We start from the raw sequence: 24132 nt of genomic DNA, 5'->3' as shown, positions 1-24132 counted from the left end.
AGAAGTATTTGATGATCGCTAGGGTTTCGCGTTCAAAGCACCAAAGGGGATTCAAGCTCCTCAGATATTTTTATGCACAAGGCGACTACGACAAAAGTGATCACATCGCACAAGGAAACGAAGGAAACGAGGATGTTCAGGAACTGTTCGTCCGAAATGCATCGGCGAAAGTACAGTTAAACATTTTAATTTTTGCAGCTTAATACCATTAGGTTATCTTTCAAAAAACTCTACAAAGCGCCACCTGCTGTTTCGCTCCGTTTGCTCCCACACCACAGCCTAGCTTTCCGCAGCCTCGCTTTCCCCAGAGACGCCCCCAGGGGAAGCCTCACTTGCATAGCCATCTCATCCTGCAAGGTTGCATATGCACTCGGCTCCACTTGTGCCGAAGGAAACTCTTTAAATACCAGAACATGGCATCGAACAACCCCGGCTAGGTAAATCCGTTCCATATTTCGCGTTTAAAAAAGGGTACTCTTTCTTGGGCTGCATAAAGTACACAATTCTGGCCTAGCTGTATGACTCTATACCTGTCTGCTCCTTGATTCAGCCACCCTGCAAAAGGTTAAAAAATGTTTTGAACTTGTAGTTTATATAGCAAAAACATTGTCAAACAACTAAGTCTGGTAATACACGCCAAACTTGCCAACATTGTTGAGCAAAAAGAAACCATGAGGCATATTTGAGACAAAACATTAGTAAATGACTAACTAGCAGTTCACTAAGGTAGAAGCTTGGGCGTGTTGGTACGACATTCTTTTGAACAGCGCAAGTAGACGAGGGCGAGAAGTGGACAGGACACAGCGCAGACGTGCAAAAATGCTCCATAATTCATAAAAGCAATAATCGACTGACGAGAGAAATAGTTGAAGCCTACGAAATCCTCTCCAACAAAGACGTGTGCGTCAGCTGCCCTTCTGTCATGCTAACCGGCCAAGAAATCGCCTTTTTATCTTGTTATTGAACGTGATCCGCCGTGTTGGCTCGAAAAATGAATGTGTTTCTTTCCTCTACCCCTTTCCCCCATGTGTATCTTCCCCCACCCCCTTCCCTTCCTTTGTTGCAACGGAGATCCGTATTTAAGTATTTTCGTGCAATAAATCGCCTGTTGTTAGTCTGCGCTGTGTCCTGTCCACTTCTCGTCCTCGTCTGCTTGCGCTGTTCAAGAGAAAGTAACTAGCAGTGTTCTTTTAATTTAAAATAAATCTGTACTGGATTTTTGCGACAGGAAATTTAAAAACAAAATCATTTGAAAACAATGTTGTGACCTAACATACATAAAGGGCCGCGCCCGCGTTTAGGATCCGAGGCGGCATTCCAAGTGGAAGAGTAACTAAAAGATGGGGAAAATTGCATTGGCCTGAGCAAAGCTAGGCCACGTTTACCGGGGGAAGAGCGAGCGTGAGAGCTGGGCGGAGGAGAGGCATGTTCCGACGACGTTTGCAACGAAGTGAACAGATACGCGATCAGTTTTGTTTCCACTGCGGTTCTCGGTTCGACGTCATTAACCAGATCTTAACGGCGACAGATTCCAAGAACGGAGACTTTACGCCTGCGTGATGTCAAAAGAATGCGACTCATTGCGGCAGCGAAATTAAACGCAGCGGGTGCTTTTCGCACAGAGGCCGGACGAACTCGGGCGGACAGAGTGCGACGGGTAGCAGGCAGCGTGAAAACAGCCTCGAGCACGCGGGAGAGCAACAATGTCAGTGTCACGTAGGCGTAACGAGAGCGCTTTGTCACGAGCGCACGCTTGCGTGCAGGGGAACCGGGGCTTATCATAAGCGCCACCAGGGCCAGCTCGGCAGCAGATGGGGTCGGCTGAGCGTGTCACGCGCGCTGGCAGCAGGGGAAGCCATGCAACGACACCCTGATTGGGCAGGACTGGGTGTACGACGCATGCGCAATTCCACTAAGCGCGATAAAACGAAGAGACAGCGATGGAGGCGAAGACGAAGCTTTTGAAGGTCGGAGTTGTTGACAGAAGCCCGTCTGAAAGGCACGCGGGAGGAGGGCCAGCCGTCTGCTGCTGGGAGTCTCCCCGGGCTCTGGGGCGCACCCTCGAGAGCACGCATTGCGGATCTCCCTAGCCGTCGGGCAGTTAGTTGATTCCAAGTTGCGTCCCGAGCTTGCACAATCGCGCCCGCAGGGGATCTGAATTTCAGGCGGGATACACGAATAAAAGATGCAGCACGTGTGACACTGAATGCCGCGAGGCGCTCGCCAGAGGTGAACAATTAACGATGGCAGTCTAACGGGCTAAGTATACGTCAAAGCTGGTACTACAAGTTGACAAACAAAAGCCAGGCTGGCTATATATGTTGCCAGAAGTTCTCTCAAAGGCCACTTTGTCCTTCGCCCCTTATAGCCTTGGTGTTCGATACATCCTGTTCGAATACACTACTCATTCGCAATTGGGTAATTTGTGTACTAATTAAACATTGGTCATTGACGCGGAAATTGCCAGGTGTAAGCGTAAATCGAACACTTCGCCAAAGAGTGCCAGTTACTTTGCTGGAGAAGGATGGCAGAGTTTTATATCCTTTCGGTTGTAGTACATTAACATCACTATCACCATCTTCTTTACCGTCATCATGAACCTTCCCACCATAATTGCTTCAGGGCCATTTATTCGTTATCTTTTATTATTAAAATCTCCGGACAATATGGGGTTCTAGGTGTTCACATTGATAACTCAGATAATTCAGCCCTAAGCTCATTCAGCCCCGTGAATTGAACCTTGACACAGCTTTTGCTTCCCGATTAGCTTGATTACAAATTAAAATGGCTGTTTGCACGCGACTGTGCTTTAAAATTCCCGGAAGTTCTGTGCGAACTTCCTCGGAATAAGAAAACCCATCTCCCAGCTCTCCACTTTCAGGTAGACCTGGGTAAGACACGACGTATCTAGTATCCAAGTCAAGCCCCTATAAAATCCACCTAACCTAACTATGATGTACAATATATCATTTAACGAGCGATAATTCTGTTACACGCGATATTTTTTTATTAAAACCTACCAGTCTCAAGTTTTTTCGTAGCTGTCTCGGTTCAAACATGCGGCCAGAACAGAGTCACTGGTCCTGCACCTTGATGGTGCCAGCATAGAGTTTCATACTAATATACACTAGAGGGAAATCTAGCGCTGCAATCGCAAGCCGCCGTGGGTGGCGCTATTGCAGCTAGCGACGTCCCTCGCCTGCTTGGCTTAGCTAGCCGTACGGCTTCTTTTTTGTCCCAAAGCCAGAAAGGTAACATTTTTTTTCTTCTGCATCGTGCATAAGGCTTCTAAATAATTACTGACAGGTAAATCTTTCTGGAAGTTCAATTTTGTAATAACGAAACAAATTTCCATAATCTTTTAGAGTAATATTGTCGCTTTTTTCCAGCCAGAGGCAACTTTTCAGCCTGTTCAGGAGCCATGCCAAGGACAAGTGGAACGTGCCTGCCCGGTGCATGACGGAACGCTCGCTGAAGCGCGGCTCCCCTAGACAGTGGCGCCAGATTTACCTCTAGTGTATATTAGTATGAAACTCTATGGGTGCCAGTGAGGGCAAGTGTGTTGTATTTTTTTCGCTACGAAATCTCAGCCGCTGAGAGTTTAACATCGTTAGCCCTGGTATGCGGCAGAGCGAACAGAGCTCACTGTGTGCTCTTCCGGAAGCAGTGACAGGGGTCAATGCTGCTCGACACGGACAGTATTCAACGTAGCCACTTTTCAATGCGAACACTCACTGTTATAAGTGTGTATCTGCTTGTTATAATGCGAATGCTCGTACTCGGCGGAAGGCTCGTACTCCTAGGCCTGCTGGAGCGTAGCAATAACGCGTTTGCGGGAAACGCTTGTTTACAACCTGGTAGTATGACTTAGTGCCACTGATGCAGAGGAAATTCGTGCGACAATGTGGCCCTGGCCGTCTTTTTGTAACGAGCCCACCCCTGTCAAGAGGCTTACAAAGTGGCTTACCAAAACATTGCGTATACCATTTATTCGGGCTACAGGTTTTTAATCATTTCCGCAATCAATTAACCATTAATTACACCGACAAACAGCTGAGGCATGTTTTAGGCCTGCATTAAGGAAAGCTGGGAAATGCGAAACAGTTTCGACCTTCTAATAAATCCCTCACAAAACCAGCACCACCACAAAAAATTACCGATAACGGCATTGAAGTATCAAGACAGTCGCTGCCATATTTGTTTAATGATTATTTCATTAGTAGAGTAAATATTACATTAAAAATGCGTGCTTGCAGCAACTTATCCGCTGAGTGGCTTGACACCCAGATTTTTTTAATCACCCAGTGAATCCGAGATAACTCTGGATCTTATGAAGTGATGATGATGAATAAATCTTTATTTGTCAAGCTAGAGCAGATGTTAGGGCACCCGCCCGGTGGGGGGCTTCCCTATTCCGAGATACCCTGAGCTGGTGCGAGGCGCGGTGGAATGCCAAGGTGTCTCGCATCGGCTCGACAGTTTTTTGGACAAAAGGCCCGGACCATCATCCCTAATCGCCGAAATTTTGGCCCAACGGCATCCGCGAAGTTGCAAGGACCACGTAGATACCAAATTTCAGGTGGGAAAGTGATTTTTGTTCGATTTTAGCGAACTTTTTCTGTGAACGCCACGCCGCCGAGAGCTAAGCCTTACGCTCAGTGAAGTTCCGCGGCGCAGCCCTGGCGGGTCCATCGACCTCACCGGGGCCCCTAGCGACGAATTAACTCAAGAAAATGGCGTCCGCCATGCGAGTGGAAGTTGAAGGCGAGGAAATTATGCCGGAAGAAATGTCTAGAACGTTCGGATGGCAAGTTGCCGGTGAAAAAAGGACCCAACGAAAGGAGAGCAAGTTGAGCCTATCGTCGCCTAACGTTGGACGGGCAGCGGCAGTCGCCGGCCCACGTCACCCAAAGCGAGGCACGGTCAAGGGAAAGCTACTAAAAGCGGCAAGAATGCCGTTTCTACCGAGACAAGACACCAAGATAGTCATGCGCCCCAGAGGAGGCCTGAACGTCGGAGAAATTTCAAGATATGAAGTCAGCCGCGCCATACTGGCAGCTGCGGGAGTTAGCGCCAAAGAAGTTGTTCATGACGTCATCTGCCCGAATAAGCAAACACAGACGTACCCCTGATTAACAATATGATGTTTTCTTTTTCTAAAATCGAGCTGCTAGAGTCTGCTAAAATACACTGGCAGTTCTCTTCCATCATCGCAGTTCGGGAAATGGTCAAATTTACCTTTTGGTGGGCAAGCTTTCTAAAGCAGTCGGAATGATGTATTCAGTCAAGTGTCTCTCACAAGACGTCGTGACAGCCATATGGAACGCTCCCTTTTTAAGTAATAAATTATTGCTTTTCTGTTACCCCCCCCCCCCTTTACCCCCCCCCCCCCCCCCCCCCGCCCTGTCTATTCTGAAAGAAAAGCAAAAACGCCCGTGTGTACGAGACTTCGGCGCACGTTAAAAATCCCCAGGTGGTCAAAATTGATCCGGAGCCCTCCACTACGGCGCACCTCGTAGCCTGCGTTGCGTCGGCGCGTTAAACCCTACAACTAATATTCTGAAAGAAAATGTTTAGCCCTTCCTGCGTAACCGTTGTTCGAAAACGTTCCTCGCTGAGGATACAAAATCTGCCCAGCTACAGACTGGCGCCCGCATACCGCACAGCACAAAAAGTGGGGCCACTTTTACCTCTTCTCAGGCGAATTTGAACGCAAACGCCCCAGTGTTCAACACACGATGACCGTAATATTTGCACGTAGTAACTTGCCCCTGAACAAATTACGGCACTCAAATGATAAGCTTTACAATGAATAAACTCGCTCTTAGTAGTATAGACACCATGTCTTTAACAGCTTTACGAGCTTATTGAGGACGGAATTATTTCTTGGGCTATCTAAACCAAAAACTTTGGCCTGCCTGCGTTTCTATCTGCCACTAGATTCCGCCATCGTTGAACAGCGCTTGAAGTCCCGGACGACAGAATAGGAGACGCACGACGGCGCTTTCGCGCGTCTCCTCTTCTGTGGTCCCCGTCGTCAGGCGCTGTTTAACGGCGTACAATAACCACGTAGCTCGACTGTTGACTTTATACAATTCAGCCGCCCGCCCAAAGTGAAGGAATGCTTGACCGCAAAATGTATAGTAGAGAAAGTACCGTTCTGAAGAAGTAAAACTGCTGGCATCACGCTCGGTTCATGTCCGCATTATCCGTGCTCAGAGAGAAACATCACGAATATTAGCAGCAATTTGTAAGTACGCAACCGAGTGCATGCAGTGTTCTTTTAATTAAAACACAAGTCAGACTCGTTTTTACGATTGCAAATGAAAAGAAAAAAAGCTGGCGAAGCTTGCACTAAGTCGCGCTAGGCTTGAACCATTGCGAGGCTGCAAAATATCTTTCTACGTGAGCAGTAAAGGACGCATCCGTAAAGGTTTTATTTATTTATTTATTTATTTATTTATTTATTTATTTATTTATTTATTTATTTATTTATTTATTTATTTATTTATTTATTTATTTATTTATTTATTTATTTATTTATTTATTTATTTATTTATTTATTTATTTATTTATTTATTTATTTATTTATTTATTTATTTATTTATTTATTTATTTATTTATTTATTTATTTATTTATTTATTTATTTATTTATTTATTTATTTATTTATTTATTTATTTATTTATTTATTTATTTATTTATTTATTTATTTATTTATTTATTTATTTATTTATTTATTTATTTATTTATTTATTTATTTATTTATTTATTTATTTATTTATTTATTTATTTATTTATTTATTTATTTATTTATTTATTTATTTATTTATTTATTTATTTATTTATTTATTTATTTATTTATTTATTTATTTATTTATTTATTTATTTATTTATTTATTTATTTATTTATTTATTTATTTATTTATTTATTTATTTATTTATTTATTTATTTATTTATTTATTTATTTATTTATTTATTTATTTATTTATTTATTTATAGATACTGCTGTCTCGATACACGAGACATAGCAGGAGTGGGTACATCAGGAAAATAAAAGAACATACATTAAGCAACACCACATAAACATACAAAGCATTTAAAACATATTACAAAATATGGTTAGGCAGTTCTTTCAAAAACAGTTCAATTGGTTTTTTCGCGCAGGGAACCGTCTAGGTTGTTCCAAGTCTCAACAACGGCTGGAAAAAAAGGAATGCTCAAAGCAATTTACAAATGGCTGGAACTGGGAACAATGTTGAGTGGGTGAGGTCGGCGCGTGGCTCGTCGTGCTGAATGGCAAAAAGTAATCGGTGCGTCAATGCAACTGCGGCTGTGTACAATCTTATGTAGCAGAGTGATACGATCAAGTGGGCGTCGAAAAGCAAGAGGTTCTAACGACAATGAAGGTGCGTGAGATAAGGGAGAAAAATTGCGGTCATACCGGCCGAAAATCAACCGTATGGCTTTTTTCTGTATGCCCTCCAGCGTATTTATGTCAAGTGCAGTATAGGGTGACCATACCGCTGAGGCGTACTCTAGCAATGGTCTGACGAGCCATTTATACGCGGTTAATTTTCAGTCCTTGCTAAAGTGCTTGAGTGTTCGTTTTATGTCTCCCACTTTTCTAGGTGCCCTAGCGGAAATTGTTTCGATGTCATAGTGCCACTTTAGGTTTTGAGTGTAAGTAACACCAAGATATTTTAATGTATTCACAGAGCTTAGGTAGTGCCCATTGTAACTATAACTAAACCTTAGGGGCTGTTTTTATTGGTAAATGACACTTGAACAGTTTTTTGGTAAGTAATGCTCATTTGCCACGTGGTGCTCCAACCACGAAAGGACGAAAATACTTTGTTCAGAACATCTTGGTCATGAGCATTATTTACGCTAGTATAAAGAACGCAGTCATCAGCGTACAATCGCAGCTTCACTGGTGTGTCCTTAATGACCTGTGTGACATCATTAATGTAAATAATGAACAATAGGGGCCCAAGTACCGAACCCTGCGGTACCCCGGAAGTGACTGCGCACAACGATGACTGCGCGTGCTCAAATGTAACAAATTGTGACCTCAAACGTAGCCAATCAGCTATCCAGCCTATTGTTTCGTCATCGTTAATAATATTTCTGAATGTAATAAGAAGTTTCCTGTGACACACCACATCGATTGATTGTGGGGTTTAACGCGCCGACGCAACGCAGGCGATGAGGCGCGCCGTAGTGGAGGGCTCCGGATTAATTTCGACCACCTGGGGATCTTTATCGTGCGCCGAAATCTCGTACACACGGGCATTTTTGCTTTTCGCCTCCATCCGAAAAGCGGCCGCCGTGGCCGGGAATCGAACCCGCGACCTCGTGCTCAGCAGCGCAACGCCTTAGCCACTGAGCCACCGCGGCGGGCTCAGCCGCGCCACACCACATCAAATGCTCTGCTATAATCTATGAATATGGCGTCAACCTGACCTCGAGTATTAAGAGCCAAAGCGATGTCGCAAGTGAATTCAATGAGATGTGTAGTTATAGAAAAACCAGAACGGAAATAATGCTGATTACGTGACAATACTTTGTTATCAGTGAGGTACTGAAGTACATGTTTATGAATTATGTGCTCTAAAAGCTTGCAACAGGTACACGTTAATGAATTAGGCATGTAGTTAAAATGAGTTGAATATTACCCGATTTAAACACAGGAATTACATTGGCGATTGGCACAGTACCTGTCTCTAACGATTTAGCAAAAATTATAGATAAATAACGAGCATTCCACTCTGCATAACGCTTCAAAAACATGTTTGGTATGCCATCTGGTCCGGCACCTTTAGTAGTGTAGACATTCAACAGAAGGCTAAGAACGCCAGTGTAATTAATTTCAATTGCTGGAAAGGAATCTGTGTCCTGGCTGCTACGAATGTCAGGGGTCTGGACATACTTATTAAAGGCTTTAGAAATTGTGGAAGAATCGGAGCACGACACATCATCTATCACGAACGTTGACGGACAGGCAGTGGTAGGATTGATAGTTTTCCAAAACTTAATGGGTTTTAAAACTTTCTCGCATCACTCATTTTAGCTTTTAGTTCAAATTTAAGCAAGTTAATTTGGGACTCCCTGTGATTATTGTGAACCCTCCGTCGCTTTCGCAGTCGCTTAATACGACGTTTAAGCTGTATAATTGACCTGGTATACTAAGGGTGTTTGGCATGACGTTTTATGCTCTTGCGAGGAACAATCTGCGCTACACATTCATTAACTATGCCGTAAAAATGGTTAGTCAACGTATCAATACTGCAGTAGTTACTACAAGACACGACATCGTCAAAGCATGGTGCAAGTTTAGCAAAAATAGAAGTGTCGTCTGCGCAATAAAAATTCAGTGCAGTCTTAAACGTTGGTAGTACGGGCTTACAAGCAACATTTAAATCAACAATAACAGCCTTATGGTCGGAAATTTCATCGACAACCCTGCACTGATATCCATTCTTAACCATTTCATGGTTGGCAAAAACAAAATCTAGCATAGAATACTCGCGCGTAGCCTTATCAACCAGCTGCGATAGACCTAAAGCTAGTGACATATTAATTAAAGAATCACAAATTACCCTGTCACATCCAGTTGATGTTAACAAATTCCAATCCATAGAGGAGGCCTTAAAGTCACCGGTCAATACGAGTTTAGAACAGTCCAGCTTTTGTCCAACAATATAGTCACTGACAGTCGAAAAAACGTCTGAGGCAGAGTTAGGAGGACGGTAGAGAGCACCAACAACAATAGCGAGACCATCAAGAATTACTTTGCACCATATAGATTCAGTATTTGGGAGTTCTGGTAGTAACGAGAATTCAATGCCACTTTTAATAAAAAGTGCCACTCCGCCACCACGACCAGAAGGCCTATCTTTTCTTAGAACCATGTAACCAGGAGTCAAGAATTCATGATCAAGGATAATTGATTTGATTGATTCTGGTGTTTAGCGCGCCGACGCAACGCAGGCGATGAGGCGCGCCGTAGTGGAGGGCTCCGGATTAATTTTGACCACCTGGGGATCTTTATCGTGCGCCGAAATATCGTACACACGGGCGTTTTTGCTTTTCGCCTCCATCCGAAAAGCGGCCGCCGCGGCCGGGAATCGAACCCGCGACCTCGTGCTCAGCAGCGCAACGCCTTAGCCACTGAGTCACAGCGGCGGGTCATGATCAAGGATAGATTCATTTAACCAAGCCTCAGTCATACAGATGACTGATGGACTATGACACTCAATAGGCCAGTTAAAGTTTGCAATTTTCTTAACTAGGCTACGCGCATTTAAATTCAATTGCGCAAAAGACTTCACACTAAGCCGTCATCCATTGTTTGTAGCAGAAAACCGACGGCTTTCTTTAACGATAGCTTTTTCATTCTCATCCCAAGAATACCGAACGTTGTCCGCCAACAAATGAACGTAGTGCAGTCTTGCTTTTTCCGCATCCTTCCTTATCTCGGCAAAATTCTGCCACAGTTCCCTGCGTATCTGCGCACAGGAAAGCCTTCATTTATAAATATTTCCGTGACCTTCAACTTGCTTGCATTGCTTAAAATAGCGACCTTAGTTCTAAAATCCAGCAACTTAATAATAAAAAGTCTTGGGCTACTGCTACTGCTCTTATGCACTCGCAGCCTATGGAAGCGTTCGATATCGCAACACTTAACTTCTAGTTTTGATGTAATCAGTCCGGTTACCGTTTCAAGCAACTCATCCGAAGTTTCTCCAGAGTTTTCAGTTAAGCCATAGATGAGCAGGTTATTTCTGCGGGACCTATTCTCTAAATCGTTGTTTTTGCGGTCCAATTTACAAACAATCCCTCGAATGTCAGCTACGGCTTTCTCAAGTTCAGACACGCGTGGCGCAACTTCAGTAATTGACGCAATGGACAGCTCAATTTTAGTTAATCGTTCTTCGAAGGATGCAACCCTAGAGGAGAGACCTGTTATCTCCCGTTTAATTTTAGTCTGCCCCGAGAGCAATTCTCGCAACATGTCTTCGACCTCAGGACCAGGGTTACTCTCCACATCAGACGAGCAACAGCATTCTCAAGAAATTCGTCAGCATAGAAGACATATTCATGAGGTCTGCAGGGGGGGTCCGTCAACAGCAGCAAGAAATAGTTGCCCCCGCCGCGGTGGCTCAGTGGCTAAGGCGTTGCGCTGCTGAGCACGAGGTCGCGGGTTCGATTCCCGGCCGCGGCGGTCGCTTTTCTGATGGAGGCGAAAAGAAAAATTTCGGCGCACGTAAAGATCCCCAGGTGGTCAAAATTAATCCGGAGCCCTCCACTACGGCGCACCTCATCGCCTGCGTTGCGTCGGCGCGTTGAACCATAGAATCAATCATCAATCAAGAAATAGTTGCCACTTCTATAGCTTTTGAAATTGTACTTCAAGCTTACCTGCAAGACAGAGCATAAGAATTTGAAGCGAGTGCATTCCATGCTGCCGCCGGACCCACTGAAGAGCAGCGGACGATGCGATGCCTTTATATGTTCCGGTGTCGTCACAAATGTCGCCTCGTTCCTGATATCGCACCATGCGCACGCACTTTCAGTCCAGCTGGTATACGGTCGCCAAAAAGTTTCTTCGCCGTAACCCAGCAAGCAACTTCGCCGCACGAGGGATTGACAAAACATTCATTGACCGGCCAAGAGGGTACGCTGCTTGAAAAAGATGGTGCGTCCTGAACACTGTAGATTCCGGTGCATGCAGCAATCTGCAAGACAGAGCATAAGAATTTGAAGCGAGTGCATTCCATGCTGTTTATTTAGGTGTTCCGCCGCGGCTTTGCCCTGCGCCAGTAGTACACTCTTAATCTGGTTCCATATAGGTTCCAGTTAAAAAGGGTGATCCATATATTTTATGTGGATCCGAACGAAAGAATAGCTGGAACGAGGCATATAGGTGGATCTTATCTGGAACCGTCAGCTTGTTTTGTTTATGTTCGTGGTTTTTATCTGGAACCGAAGAAATGGGGTCATGCGATGTCGGCGGTTCCGGTTACTGTTCCACTTATGTCCCAGTAAACGGTTGGGGAGAGTGCGTTTGTATATTTTTTGCTCGTGTCTTGTTCCACATAACTCGTGCACGGCAGTGAAGTATGCACTCTTTCATGCATCAACTGGAACAATGAACCGCATATATATTAGGTGCTTCTTGACCCAAGATTCACGTGCGCGTTTAATATACACGCGCACACCGCACATAAAATTTAATGAACTTCGCCGACATCTATGATACTGCCTTGCAGCAGTTAACTTTCATTATACGGCTAAGCTGCAGTTTTAGTGATGTCCTTTGACAGAAAACGAAATCCCACTTTTTTGTCAACGCCGTACAAAGCATTAAAAATGTCGAGAGGAGAATATCTTAGGCAAAAGAAGAAATTGCAGGAACCAATTTCCAGGTGTTCTGCGGCACCCAAACCGCTTCGTGAACATCGTATTTTTCTAATTTGAGGCGTCAAGTACAAAATTGCCAGTGACTTCAATTTGAGAAAGACTAAACGTCTTCCCTTTCCCCATATGCCGTTCGGGCAAAACCATAGCTGCTATAGCGCTGAAGAATTCGTGGTGCTTTTGTGAACATCTTCATTACGAAATACTTGTTGAGGCCATTATATTTTATTCATTTGGTTTACAAAGCGTCGCAGAAACGGCAGTTTTTGTTCAACACTCAGTCATCATCTCGCTGTGGTGTAGTACGCGCTCAATGGTACTTAGTGCACGTTACTTATGTTGTGATGGGGTACATACATAATGGTAACCGACTGCGTCACATTTTACACCACACACATCATGCTACGCATGCAGTTATATGCTTAGTAGTTAGTTTTTGTATTTTGTCTCGTCCCGGCTAGTAATTTTCACAAGCAAAAACGCAAGCCTCTTTGCAGGAGGAGAATGACACAAAACCCGGAAAACTAAATCTACCCCGCGGCATCTGCCTTACATTCTATATATTTATACTGAAATGGCATTCTTATTTCAAATTATGCATTGCAGTATCGCGAAAATTCGCAGTGTTACCCTAATGTTGTTACTTGCCGTAGTAATTCAAGTTCACCGAATGACCGGCCTTCTCCTGCTGGTCCCCCCTGCACTATTGGTGTTCATGAAGAAAAACTGCTGGAAAACGGGCAGATGTATTATTACTCGCTAATTAGCGAGTAATCACACTGGATTCACTATGCGGTAGTAGTTATCTATAACGTGGGTAACAAAGAGTGTCGCAGTATATATAATTGGTATTGGAAAGACTTGTCAAGAGAACGCAGTCAATAAAGAAGCGTCGTTTTGTTTTCACTGCAGAGAAAGAAATAAAGCTGTCATCAAAGTTTATGCACACATACCGCACTCGCTCACGGACCGCGGAGAGAAACAACTTTAGCCCAACTAACGTGTTAAATTGGCTAATATCTGAGCTCTTTGTTCCAGCCTCAGAGCAGCGTAGACGTCCGCTTAAAGGCCTACTCCCATTTTCCGAAGCAAATATAAGCGATCAAGGGTGCCGAGTTTGTGATCTCTTCCGCGGACTGGTCACTGGCCACGGCGTCGGCGTGCATCGCCAAAGGCACGGAGGAAGAAAAAGTTGGCCGAAACGATTACGAAACGACCGCCACTTTAGTGCGGCATGCCGTGCGCATGCGTTGACAGCATGCAGGAAAGAATACAAGGCAGCGCCGCTTGCGTTGATGCATGGTATAGTGGGACGGCAACGGGTACAACGACGATGAGGGAAAAACGGGACTGCGTGAACACTTTTAACGACAGCAGCGCCCCTACGTCTCAACGTTTACGGAAGCTAGTTTTTGTTCGTCCGCATGCAGCGCCACCAGTGGCCTTCTGTAGCGGTTTTCTCGATTGGTCGCGTTGTGCGCCTGATGTACTAAATGAACTGTCGGTCAGACTGGCGGGAACGGTTACCAGTTTGGTTGCGGCGAGAAACTGCGGATTTCTTCATGTCCTCAGGCTGTATTTACTGTTCGACGAAGTGAAGTTTTGCCGGGAGGCGCAAAAAAGGTCAGTGCTGCTTATTTATGTTCTGGTAACGGTTGTTGTTCATTGACTTGTTCATCACTGCGTCCGATAAACGTGCCGCTCTGCTTCCTGTTCGAAGCGAGAAACGTTTGCGGCCGTTATTTTAATTAAAAGCTTGTGTGTTTGTGGGTCGGAGTCGACTTGACATTTCTGACTGCGTACGTTAGCTAGTGCTAGTTAGAAAGTGGCTGGTGCGCGCATTTCTCGAGTCTGCATGTCCCCTTACGGTGTGGTGTTGCTTAGTTGTATATTGACGGTTGCTGTACCTGTCAGCGGTACTGAATCTTCTCGGGTTAGTCGCACGCTATTGTCTCACGCGCACACACTGCACAACATGTTTGTCGGAGCGTCTGTCTTTAGACTTATCGGTGTTTTCAAACTTCCTTGTTAATTGCGTTGTGTTGGTCTTCTGAGAGCCATAAATTTACTGTGCTAATCACGCTATTCCGCCTAAAGTTGATGTGCGTTCAAGGCGTTGGCGGCAGCACTGCTTACGTTTATCTGTGCTGTGTGTGTAGTTGTTCCTTGTTTCTTCCAATGCCTTCGATGAATTTAGATGGTCTCTTTACACTAGTCAACGTTAGTTGGCTCCCTGACGTGTAGTGAAATGCAAGGGAAAGTGGTTGTCTGAGCAGTAGCGTAGTAACAAAACGTTCCTTTTGTGGAGGGGAAGGCAGGTGGAAACACGCAGAAAGTGTGGTGCCGTTTCTATGCTGTCAATGTCAGTGGTAACCTGAGACCTCAGAATAATTACCCATAAAACTCACGTGTGGACTATTAGAAGTTGTAACGTCACAAAGTAAGTTTAAAAATAATCCATTCCTGCCATTTTATGCTATCAATGTCAGTGGCAGCTCGAGAGTTGGAATAATTTTCAAAACGCTCGGGTGCAAAGTTGTTGCATCATGATGTGCAGCAAACATTAATCCATTTCTATTCTACTTTGAACGTAGAAATTATACTGCAAAAGCAGATTGCTACATTCTGTATTCATACTCTATGACCTGTTCAGAAAGAGTATATGGCTGACTGTGGAGACATTTGGCTCTCCACTGATAGGTTGTGACAAACGTTTTTGTTCCTCTGCAAAAAAAAAAATGAAAACAAATTTATTCCTTTCTTTACATGCTCCTGCGAAGTCATGACTGTGGCATTCACTGGCTGAAGATATCTTTGGCATGCTGAAGGGTCGTCGGGGAGAGTGTGGCGGATTATGAATGCTCTGTGGAGCTCATAAGCCACAAAAGAGTACTTTTTGAGTTGTGCATATTGTGCAGATATTCACCAGTTCGCATAGACCAAGGACAGGTGAGCTTAAAGTATATTCAAATATTTTCATATCTCAAATTGTTTAGCAAGGAAAGATTACCAGAGCTTCCGCTGTAAAAAAGACATTATACTTTCGTGGAACGAATCAGACATTGTTCAATATTTTCTCGTGCTCCCTGGGTAAAGCGAGGCATAAATTTATTATCTGATATTTTTGTACTGTTTATTTTCTAGGCAATAGGGCGAAGATAGACCTAGAACAGTGGTACAAGGAATGCATATGGCCATTTTATTTGTATTTGGACCCCTTCTTGGAAGTGTATCATCAGAAGGCAACACATTAAAGCTCTTGCACGGGATGAAATCATTGCATTCTACAAGTAAGTACGCACTGCCATTTTTGGGTCTTTCATGGCGCGTTTTTAGGTAGTTTCTTTATAACTAATGGTTTGAAACTTCTTTTCAGTTACAGCTTGGCCTGTGGCTCAAGGTGACAGTCGGAGCTTTTCGGAACACGTTAGCGAAACTTTCCTGGAAGTGCACTTTGAGACGGCCCTGGCAGAAACACCCGGATCTTAATTTTGGTTGGGTAAGCTGGCATTTTGTTTTTGCGAGACTCAATTTCTGGGTCTGTTCGTCCTAATAAAATCTCAGTGTTAAGAAGTTATCGTGAACGCCAATATTGGCCATTGTGTTCACATTCCGCCTATTACGGATGCTCCAACAGTGGCCAAAAAAAAAACCAATATTGTGTATTTTAGTTTTGTAAATATTTAGCTTTTACACCTTGAGAGTTGTGATTTGCCAGCACCACGGACACGCCCAACGTGGTTGCTGCTACAACAATACGGTGGCAACTGACAATTTAAACTTCCCGCTGTTAATACGCCCGTAGCACCAATAATACTCCCAAATACAGGCGTAGCATGAGTAATGCTTGCATTGGATTTTGTAAAGAGAATTGTTTAGAGCGCAGAAAGTGACGTCTGCAAGAAAATGTGCTATAGTTGCGATTTATAAGAAAATTGTGCAACAGCCTAGTTCAGCATTAGTCAGCTGAACTTCTGCCTCATACCACTACGAACCATGGAGGTAATACATATCCAGAGGGAAATATTTTAGGGGGAACTAATTCCAAAAAAAATTTTTGCCACAGTGCGATATTTATGATTTCCTATGATTGGCCATTTATTTCTTTGTGGTAGAAACATCGTTTAGCTGTAAGTTATAATAAGCCAGTTTCACTACAGCATTCTAGGGAGCGCATTATACAGTACAGAGAACATTTTTTGCAGAGAGAAGGTGTGCAAAATATAATGCCGAAAGGTGATTATAGTAATTATTATTTGATTAATAAACGAAACTTTCAAAGATAAAAAAAAACCTTATATTCAGGATACCGAGGCAGCAAAGTTGGATACCTTCCAGAATCACGGCAATTTCATTGATTGTCTGTGGTGATATTGTTTAGCGCACTTTCACCTTTAGCAGCACTCCCAGAAAAAACCCAAGAAATCACTGATTTTAAATCAATTACTGTGTTATGAAAGGGACTAAGCAACTCACTCATTTAAAGCAACCATGTAACAAAATTTTCTTGTTTCTTGAAGGTACATGAGGTGAGCAGTAAGTCTTCTCGAGGCCCGGTTATTCTGATAGAAGGGACTGGCGGCATCAATATTGCCCGCAAGAAACACATCACGGATTCGCCGCCTGCATTGTCACTTCAGGATGTGGTCATCCTCTTCGCCCCATATGTCATCTTTTTCATCGTGTCATCATGTTCATATGGTTGTGTGCCTTTGGAGAGTTCTTGGGACTTTTGCAGGGAGTTCTTGGAAAGCATAAGAAGTTTGACAGTGGCCTGGTGTCATTTAAGTTGGAATCTCTGTTGAAATACTTGAAGTGTTCAGCTCCACTTGGGATTTTAAATTATTGGTAAAGGTTAAAGTATCTCTTGAAAGGCATGAAGGAGGTCAGATGAAAGGCATGACGGGGGTGAAATCAGATGAAGAGGTTTAAGTTACTGGCACATGCAAGTTTCATGTCAGCTGAACACTGAAGTCGTGCCTTATTTTTCATCATTGGCACAATGCGCTGGCTGCCTTTGAATCTATAGTGGGTGTTAATGTAGTTCATTGCACCTCATTGTAACGTCCTTATTATTCAAGTGTAGCTCATGAGATTTTTTTTCATGGCAGTGCTACTGCTGATGCAAAAGTAACAGTGATTATTTACGCAGATAGCTTCCGCCTTCATTGATAAATTTTAGTACAGGATATGAGCTGACACCCATGACCGAGAAGAACTTAAAATGTGCGCATTTGGCTTGAACAAGTTTTCTTTTTTGAACAAAGCTGCATTTCTTGTTTGGCAGAAGCAGGGCTTTGGTCACAATTACACTGATAGCAAGACGGGAGGGTTTTTATAGCACGCAACTGTGAGTTTCACCTAAGGTAAAATGTTGAGGCTGGAAAAAATGCTTTCAAGTCTGCTTTGTAAAACTGGTCACCTGTATGATTCAACGCTGGCTTGTTTGCTTCTTACGGATGTCTGACTTGTTCCCGCTTGAATTGATGACATATATAATTAGTCTGCTTGTTAAATTTTAATATGTGTAACATGCTTCCAGCTACCTGGTTTGCAAAATTATATAAGATTCACGCTGACTTTTGTAAGATTTCTTGGGATGAATTATTTTAAACTACAAATTGTTTGGGCAAGTAACGTGCCTTATGTCAGGCCTTTTCAGGACGCTCATAAATTCTATTTTGCCTACAAATAGCTTGATGTTCCACTTACGTCTGGTGTCAGGAAACTACTATCTTTAATAATGATGTTTTAATGGTGGCATACTGCCACATGTGACCTCTCGTGTGAAAATGTTTTATCGTTAATCTTGGCTCGAGCGTTGTTTTCCTAAACTCTTGCACTGCACTGTTGTAGGTTTGTGATAATACAACCGTGTATGGCTCGTTTTTAGGCCTTTCCCTACAATTTAATAGCAAACTGCATTTTCCCAAACAGTTATGCGTAAACATAGTATGGCAAGCGCAATGAGTAATTCCGCCTTTGAATTACCTTGGTTTATCTGTTAAGACAGCATATCTGATGCTCACTGTTGTATAATGTCTGTGTCAGTGCCGCGGTAGACGCACACGTCTATTTATTTGTGAAGCAGTTGCCCCTAATACCGTCTTTATTAACCATGTTTTTGAGTAAAGGTGAATATGTGAAAATGCCACTTGGAGCCTAGTGTTATCGTTATGGTATTTATTCCTTGTACGTTGGTCATTTTCTGTGCAATTTAAAATAGACAGCTATTCAAATCTGAAATGTATGCATACTAACACCCAATAAAGTTGTATAGTATACTGAAAAGCAGTGTATGAGTCATAATAGTTGGTTTAGTGCGTATTTTAATGCAAGTATATTGTTTCTTTTACATGTAGCTGAAAGTCAGAAGATGATTCGGCGGGTGAAGCCAATGACTGTGTGCCGCTCTAGGTGCCTCAGACCAACTTTTATATAGAACTGTGCTCCGATAGGCAACTGTTGGGAACTGTCAGGGACCCCACTGCTGCGGTGGTTTCTGCTTTCCAATTGTTGGTATCACTGCGGGTCATATATCAAGGCTGTGTTAAAATGGTGCTTGCGGTTTCCTGCTGATACCAATGCATCCGCCAGCCTGGCATATGACCTCGGTGTATACCGACAGGAAAGCAGAAATATTGGAAAAGTGGAGTCCCATAGACAGCTTCCCAATGCCTAGAGGAACACCGTTTTATATAAACAGCTGGCCTGAAGGTACCTGGAACGGCGGACCGGATAAATTCCATAATCATTTTACATGGATCAATGTTCCAGTAACTTAAACTACCCTTTTATTTGGAACAGTGATCCGCATACTTTTATTTGGAACACCGATCCACATAATTTAGTTGCGAAAATATGTGGGGAACTGTTCCACTTAATTTTCAGAATATGTGGAACACGGTTCCAAATATATAACTGGAACTTTTTTGCAAAAAAGTTCCAGTTACTAAGTGGATCTTACGTGGAACCAGATTAAGAGTGTAGTGATCGTCACAAGCATCGATATCGTCGCGTTACTCATTCCAAGCATTGCATGTGCGGTAGCGCTTGACAGCTGGGGCGCAGCGGCGGCGCGTCCGGGCACGACGCATGCGTGGCGTTCCTGGAGTCACGTCGAGGTTCCGAGGAGCAGGTCTTGCGCCAGCTGTCGCGTTGTCGCTTCCTAGGCAACGCACGGCGCTCCTCGCCGTTTTCGCCAGTTTTATGATTTCTCTTTTTTTTTTTTTTGCTAAAGCGCCTGCGCAAGCCGGGAACACTCGGCGGTCACAGCGAGGCACGTGCTCTCGAGGACTGGGCATTTTCTTGGTACTTTTAACGCGCTACCCGCCACACATTACGGCCAGCTACAACCGCTCCGCTGTTGATTGATTATGCGGCATAACGCGCCAACGCAGCGCAGGCGATGAGGCGCGCCGTAAAGGGCTCCGGAACAATTTCAACCACCTGGGCACCCTTAACGCATGCCGAAATCTTAAACACACGGGAATTTTCGCTTTTCGCCTTCACCAGAAAAGCGGCCGCCGCGTTCGAGAACCAAACCCGCGTCCTTGGGCTCAGCAGCGCTATATATACGCCTTAGCCACTAAGCCACCACGGCGGGCAGCACTGCGGTTAAAAAAAAGAGACTGCGCGTTAAAAACGGTGTTAAAAAGAGGTGATAAAAACAAACCCTAAAATCGACTGCGTCCACTCGAGCTGCACCAAACCCAACTCAAAATAAATTACGAAAGAGGCTCTGTGTCACAACGTACTGCGCTTGACCGATGCAAACGCGGGAAAAAATGAGTTCACTTGAAGAGACATCCATTGCATTCTCCATTGGACACGAGAGAGTGTTATGTGGTAGGGGTTACAAAAGACTTTTGTCTTTTGACGACATTCGCAGCAAAACTAGCAGATACGCAGCCATATTTTTACTCTAGTTACATCGCCCTACAGGTACCGACATTTCTTCCGTTATTTTTCCTATTTAGCTTAAGAGTTGGAATACAGTTTCTTCTGCGGAGAAACCAATTTGCTCCCTTGCACCTCATGTATTTCCATCTTCTGTTCTTCCATAACGTCAACATAGAATTTTCTTTGAATTGTCCAGCGGTATCACCACTTTGCCGTTGATGTCTTACGATGTCCGCAAATTGTTAAAGCGAAGCCGTCTTGCGCCAGGTTTCGGCCACAATTGCGTGCGTGTTTGGGTCGCGTCGACAAACAATAGGACACGCTCGCTTTGTAGCTGTCAATTTAATTGAGGCATCTTGTACAAAATTCATACTGAAATTGTGCGCTATTACGACTGTGTCATTCTCCAGGTTTCATTTATTGCCAGAATTATTTATTTCACAGTGAAGTTATAAACGTTGCGAAATTACCGGTAATTTCGCAACGTTTATAACATCTATGGAGTAAGTATGGCTGAGCAGCGTTAACTCGTGTTTTAACGGCGAAGCCGTTCTTGCTCGAGGGAGAGGGAGAGTGAACATTTTTTCGCAACCCATGTGCGGGTCCGCGCTCTATCAGGTTGAGATGGTGAGCAGGTGGCCACGACGTCGTCCTGCCCAGACGGGCAACCCAGGCCTCCCAGGAGCCGATGTGGAAGGGGGGAGTGAGCGACGTTGCGGTGTGTGGGCTCTGTCGCAGGTCCAGCGAGTGGGAGTATGCAAACGCACACTCGGCAATGCGGTCTGTTTGGAGCGTTCTGTATTCGGTGCAGAACGCGGTCGTTCGATAAGTAGTATGTTTGTGCTTCTCTTAGTAGTGTCGTATATTTTCTCGGGAGAATATCAGGTGGTCTAGCAGTTCCCTGCGGGCTATTCGGAGTGTGTTTATGCGGGCTCTTCGTTCCTGGGGGCGCTATTTCCCGTCCTCTGGCGGAAAGTATATCTCTGGCCAGGACTGGGAAGTTATTGAACACGCCAGGCCGCTGAGGTTGTAGCGTGGACGCGAGCATTGCCTAAGGACTCCCTGCGGTCCGTTCTAAGGGGACTGACATAGCCGGATGGCGGTGTCCATACGAGGCTTTCATGGAACAAGGCGTGGTAACGCAGACCATGCTGTTGCCTGTAAAGCGTGCACCACTGCGCACAGATGATGACTGCGGTGAAGCGTCTTTATGCGCAAGCAAAGTTAGCAGCGAAGCCGTTCTTGGTCGAGGCTTTCATGGGACGAATGTGGCGACGCGGGCGCAGCCACGGAGAGAGAGCCCAGCGAGAGGGAGAGCCCAGGGGGAGAGGCGTCGTCCAAGTGGAGAGCGCGCTTCCGACAGACGCTTCGGAGGAGTGCGCCTACGCAGACGAGTGTGCTGCTCGGCGGTCATTTCTCGGATGCTCGGAAAATGGATAAAATTGCGCGCTCTGCGGAACAAGTCGCCCATCGGCAGCGAGAGTTGGCGCGCGAAAGCGAGCGAAAGTGAATCGATCTGCTCGCTTCGGGAAGTTCTATGAAGCTTAGCCTTGCGGTGCTGTTGACATCGGAGATTGCGGCGCTAACTCAGTGAAGCTGGGGTAATTTTTTTACCGAGATTATAGCGAAACAAATTATATGAGAATTCATTTCGCATTAATTATGAGGAAGCTATGTGTACTTGTCTTTGTTCGTTCTTATAGTAGACCGTCATCGTGTGTAACTCAATTTAGTTATTCACGAATACAGCTTTGCGGTCTTCGAACTTCACAGTACTGGAAGGGCTGTAATTTTTTTTTCAATTGCTGCTCCCCACTGCAGCTGTTTCAGTGAATGGGTATTAGGGCTCGTCAAGATGCCTCGCCCAACATTTTTTCGACAAATCCATCGTAGTACTTTGCACATTTTGTGCAATAAAGCCATCTGACAATTTCAATTCCAATTACAGACATGCAGACAGAGAGGGAAAAAGTGGCACTTAGGTAGCCCAACAAAAGGAATGCATCCAGCCGACACGATGTACGGAAGGGGTGCAGCGGCCGGGGTTGTCGTCACCGCGGATGGAAAGGCACTTCCCTCGTCGTCGTTTCCTCCGCCTTCTCGGCCGCCCCTTTCCAATCGTACACACTCGACACAGATAGCACGCATGGCGTGGCATCGAGCCATCGCGGATCAGAGCGCACGCAACAGAGACCGGCAGTGCTGAACACGCGGAGAGGACACGAAACGACGACAACGCCGATGGTAGGGGAAAACGAAACACTGAACGAATGCGCTGTGAATATGCGTGCGAGTGTGCGACAAGTTATCGCTCGCTCCCCTGAGGGGCGGCGAGAGAAGTTCTTAAAAGTCAGAGAATGGCGCACGCAATGTTTGCGGCGGCGTCAGCAGTGGCGGCACCAGTGCAGTGCCGTGAGGGACGCCGAGAAGAGGGACAGGCACACAGACGCGCGGGGTAATTGCCCCTTTACGCGCAGATTGCGCTTCCCGAGCGGCCGCCGTCGACTACCGCGGGGGACGCTCTCCTGGGAACGGCCCAGCGCGTGTCCGGCGTTCGCTTTCGTTGCCTTGGCGCACGGTCTTCTCGTCCGAGATCCGCACGTGCTCTGGCCCAAGGAAGACAGAAAAAGCGCCCGGCGGGAGGCGCGACTTATCACGCGCTGTACTTCACGGACGATCGATCGCACGCTTGATAAACACGCGGAGCGGGGCACCGCCACGCGCCTGCATTCCTGCGCGAGCGCTCGCCCCATAAATAATGCGTCCGCGGTTGCGGCGCTGCCCGGGCACACGCGAACAAAGGGGCGCCTTCGTAGCGCTCTGAAGAGGACACGTTTCTGGAAGCGAAGATTTTGGTTCTGCCTGTTGATTTTTTTTTCTATTTCTCCATTTTAAAGGCAAGGACGTGGTCAGGATTGAGACCAAATCAGTGCGTCACGCCAGATTGTCGGTGCCACTTTATAGGGTTGATCGATAACTGTTTGCTGGAAAAGCAAAATGGTCTCTTCGGATGGTAGAAGGATGCCGTTATTTTGCCGCACACTGCGAGAAACTACAATTCAATCAAAATTTTTCGCAGCTCCGGGAATAATGCCAAACTCACGAACCTGCTTGCTTTGCTGCAGCTGGTTGACCCTGCAGTAAGCTTTTCGCGCTCCATGCATTAAAAATCGTTCTGAATTTGACCCCGTGGCAACGTTTCGATAAAATCAAGTTTCGGCGAATTGTCGTGCACTTGCGCAATGTCTGCGCGTAGCGCGTACTTGATATGCCACCTGTGCACTCGCGCATGCACTTCAGCGGAGTGAGATATCCACAAAATATTTGCCATCAAGTCCAATTTTGTGGGCGCGTCTCCTATACGCAAATGTCGCATGTACAGCAAAAACATAATTGCGCAATGAAGGGGAGACATGGACGAAGTAAAGAACGGACACACACGGCGCAAACTTCCAACTACATTTATTGTGCCACTGTGTGAACTTTACAAACTTCACCCGGTACTGACGTGCATGCGTGAGCGTAAACAGACATTGGAACTCCCGGCGAAGCGGCTGCCAAGAAAGTCCTATTCCTCTTCGGTGAGCGCAAGCGAGGGCGCGCTGACACATGTATCTCCGAGTCTTGCTATCGCCTCATCTTCCGTAATTTCCCGCAAATGTTGCGTCCGGCCACAGGATAAAATCGTACACTTCTCAAACATCGGTTTACAGCCGCATCTTAAACACTGTGCAGCCAAGAACCCACCAGTGCCAGATTTAATGTTCTAGCGGTGTTCCCGTGACCGGTCGCGTGACCCCTCTGCAG

At 45.2% G+C, this 24132-nt stretch overlaps 1 protein-coding gene and 1 long non-coding RNA gene across 3 annotated transcripts in view; one reads left to right on the top strand and one right to left on the bottom strand.

Moving 5' to 3' along the window:
- LOC144170858 (neural cell adhesion molecule 1-like) overlaps positions 1-24132 on the bottom strand; it is an 871116-nt gene that overhangs the window by 723486 nt on the left and 123498 nt on the right. The window lies entirely within an intron of this gene.
- Positions 13646-18714, top strand: LOC144170857 (uncharacterized). Its single transcript, XR_013322691.1, has 4 exons — positions 13646-14046; positions 15204-15372; positions 15568-15922; positions 16944-18714. It is a non-coding gene; the product is annotated as an uncharacterized LOC144170857 (long non-coding RNA).

Source organism: Haemaphysalis longicornis, unplaced genomic scaffold (assembly GCF_048455015.1).
Source record: "Haemaphysalis longicornis isolate Haplotype H1 unplaced genomic scaffold, Haemaphysalis longicornis Haplotype H1 scaffold_2, whole genome shotgun sequence".
Classification (NCBI taxonomy): domain Eukaryota; kingdom Metazoa; phylum Arthropoda; class Arachnida; order Ixodida; family Ixodidae; genus Haemaphysalis; species Haemaphysalis longicornis.
This window is presented reverse-complemented; position numbering and strand designations above follow the sequence as displayed.